Here is a 3162-nt window from a genome sequence, read left to right as displayed (position 1 = left end):
GCGCTACTAAAGAGACGTGTTACCATGGAAACCAAACAATGGCTGTAGCTGTATTAAAGTCCGAGTGGAAACAGTCCTGAGTAAATCCGATTTTGTCAGAAATCGGGAGAAATGCGGGAGAAATATGACCCGGGAGGAAACCGGGAGAGGGCAGTGAAATCGGGAGTCTCCCGCGAAAATCGGGAGGGTTGACAAGTATGTATATTCATCCGATGAAGCATTGCATGAAGTCTGTTGATGGTCAGAGGTTGTTGTTGGGGCAGACCATGCAGGCCAGCCCGATAGTCACCAAGGTTCATGTTTTAATAGCATTTTTTTTTTTAAAAGCCCAGGCGAGCCTAACATGTGAAAACATGGCTTAGACCTCAGAGATTTAAACTTGGGCCTGCGACCATAGTTTTACTGTATTTTGTTTTGAAAATCCACAGCGGAGGTTTGTGTCGTACTACATGCGGTGTGTTTGCATATCTCTCAGTAGCCAACGATCTGAGAGTCTGTTGGACATAAACTCCGTAATAAATCTACATTTCACAAGAGGTGTAAAACCTGAGAGCATTTTAAATCGCATTTGAAATAAATGCTTATATAATCTGTTGTATTTGTATTGTTGATTTAATGTGTGAACGAGGCGATGTAGAGAAGGTTAAGCTGTCATTATTAGGCTGTAATTTGTTATAAACTGCTGGAGTGGTGAGCAGGCCTATTTTTGCAAACTGGAACATCTCTTTTCTAGTGGTGTTTACACCATAGGAGGCACTGTTGGGATTTGAACCCAGGATCTCCTGATTACGAGACAGGCGCCTTAACCACTTAGCCACAGCGCCACTTCTTCATTAGATTTCTTGTCATTTAAAAATGGGAATATCTCTTTTTCTAGACATATTGCATTTCATAAGAACTCCTTGTGACTTCAGAACGAAGACACACAAATGTATTATCAATTAGAAAAATGTGCATCCTCTGAATCCTATACACTAGTTCTTTACATGTTCCATCTTTGTAAGTTCCAAATCATCTTGATCATTTCAAGACTTGGCTTTTTGAAACGGTCGGATTCACATTTAAATGAGTTTATCTTGTTTTTGATTTTGAAGTTAGTCTTTTAGGAACTGTTGGGATTTGAACCCGGGATCTCCCGTTTACGAGACAGGTGCTTTCACCAACTACAGCAACACATTGTGATATTCTTTCGTCTTTAAACCAAGATGCATTCATGTAAATCCAGTGTCTTTAAAGGACTTTGTTTTATGTGAATGGTCTCTCGAGGTAACATTCAAGATAAGAGAGAAAAGCCTGATGAAAGAAGGGAGTATCTGTTATTTTAAGACTAAATATATTTAATATGAACTCTTCATCCAATGATTAAAGCATGAATTCTTTAGATTTCTCTTAAGAATCATTGGGCATAAACATTTCTTGATGGTCTTGCCTTAGCCACTGCTGCCTTTGATCTGATTGGTTGAATAAAAACAGAAAGTTATCCGATCACCTGCAACGGTTTAAAAGAGACATTTTCTAAACAGTTTCCATTCACAGCTTCTCAGATGGACGATTCCATTTTTGGATTTTTTTTTTTTTACATTTTGGAAATATACAAGCATGGCTCATTTTGAAAAAAAAATATCAAAGAAGAGGTGCTGTGGCTTAGCTGGTCAAAGCGCCTGTCTAGTAAACAGGAGGTCCTGGGTTCAAATCCCAGCAGCACCTGATAAAAGCAAGGAGAAATCTTTTTCAGATTGAATGCGTTTCATATGAACCCCACGTCATTTCAGGTTGTATCTTTAATGTGAGATTTGATGATAAAAATTGGGCATACACAAAAAATGAAACTACTATAAAGTCAGTATGCTTAATCCTATGTGTCCTATAATATATCTGGTTCATCATGTGAGGCACTGCTGGGATTTGAACCCAGGATCTCCTGTTTACGAGACAGGCGCCTTAACCACTTAGCCACAGCGCCACAATGTCTGTCTTATTCTTGTCTGAGAACATGGATGAGATCATGGGTTCAAATCACAGAAGTGTACTTGTGTAAAAAAGGGAACATCTCTCTTTGTAGACTAAATGCATTTGACATTACCTCTGAATGTTTGATGAGAATGAGCTCTATCCTATAAACTACTGTTTTTAGTTTGAGGCACTGCTGGGATTTGAACCCAGAATTTATTAGATGTTCTTGTAATTTAAAAAGGAAATATCTCTCTTCGTGGACATAATCCATTTCATATGAACTCCTTATTATTCAGAATAAGACACACTGAGTTGCTATTAATTATGATGACATGCCAGAGCTGCATTCACCTCCTAGTGACCTTCAAAAAAGCAAATAACATCGCCTGAATTGACCATTAGAGAATCTGCCATCTTTGTAACTTCCAAACTGTCTTCCTCATTATAACACATAGCTTTTTGAAGAGGCAGAATTCACACATAAATGATAATTGATGAGAAGAAGCATCTACTCAAACACTATACGCGTAGTTGCTGGGAGTCAATGTCGTGGGTTTTTCACCTGTGTGAGGCACTGCTGGGATATGAACCCTGTTTACGAGACAGGCCACTTAACCACTTAGCCACAGCATCTTCTTTCTCTTGTCCTCAAACAGAGCTACATTCGTGTCCAGCAAGTGCAAAGAGTTACTTAGTTCAAAAGCCAGCCTCTATTGACCATTGAAGCAGCTGCCATCTTTGTTGACCAGTCTTCGTTGACTTTATCGTAAAGAATGGTCTGTATAAAGTACCTTGTTGCAGGTATTGGTGCCCCATGTGAGGTGCTGCTGGGATTTGAACCCAGGATATCCTGTTTACGAAACAGGCGCCTTAACCACTTAGCCACAGCCCCACATTTTCATTAGATTTCTTGTAATTTAAGAATGGGAATATCTCTATTTGTAGACATATTCCATTTCATAAGAACTCCTTGTGACTTCAGAACGAAGACACACAAATGTATTAATTAGAAAAATGTGCATCCTCTGAATCCTACACACTGGTTCTTTAAATGTTCCATCTTTGTAAGTTCCCAATCGTGTTGATCATTTCAAGACTTGGGTTGCGTTCCGATAATCCAAAAATCAGCTCCTAAATTCTAACCCTATCTCCTATTCCTTGACCTCTGAGTGAAACGTCACGGGGTTAAGGGATAGTGGATAGGAGAAT

General features: G+C 39.1%; 4 non-coding genes across 4 annotated transcripts; 1 reads left to right on the top strand and 3 right to left on the bottom strand.

Moving 5' to 3' along the window:
* Nucleotides 1-751: 751 nt before the first annotated feature.
* Nucleotides 752-824, bottom strand: trnat-cgu (transfer RNA threonine (anticodon CGU)). Its single transcript has one exon. It is a non-coding gene; the product is annotated as a tRNA-Thr (tRNA).
* An 809-nt stretch (nucleotides 825-1633) lies between these two features.
* Nucleotides 1634-1707, top strand: trnat-agu (transfer RNA threonine (anticodon AGU)). The gene has a single exon. It is a non-coding gene; the product is annotated as a tRNA-Thr (tRNA).
* Nucleotides 1708-1890: 183 nt separating this feature from the next.
* trnat-cgu (transfer RNA threonine (anticodon CGU)) lies at nucleotides 1891-1963 on the bottom strand. Its single transcript has one exon. It is a non-coding gene; the product is annotated as a tRNA-Thr (tRNA).
* An 809-nt stretch (nucleotides 1964-2772) lies between these two features.
* trnat-cgu (transfer RNA threonine (anticodon CGU)) lies at nucleotides 2773-2845 on the bottom strand. Its single transcript has one exon. It is a non-coding gene; the product is annotated as a tRNA-Thr (tRNA).
* Nucleotides 2846-3162: the final 317 nt, after the last annotated feature.

The sequence above is a fragment of the Notothenia coriiceps genome, unplaced genomic scaffold (assembly GCF_000735185.1).
Source record: "Notothenia coriiceps isolate Sejong01 unplaced genomic scaffold, NC01 NC01_scaffold00024334, whole genome shotgun sequence".
In the NCBI taxonomy this organism is placed as follows: Eukaryota; Metazoa; Chordata; class Actinopteri; order Perciformes; family Nototheniidae; genus Notothenia; species Notothenia coriiceps.
Note: the sequence above shows the minus strand (reverse complement) of the source record. Positions and strands in the feature narration are given on the sequence as shown.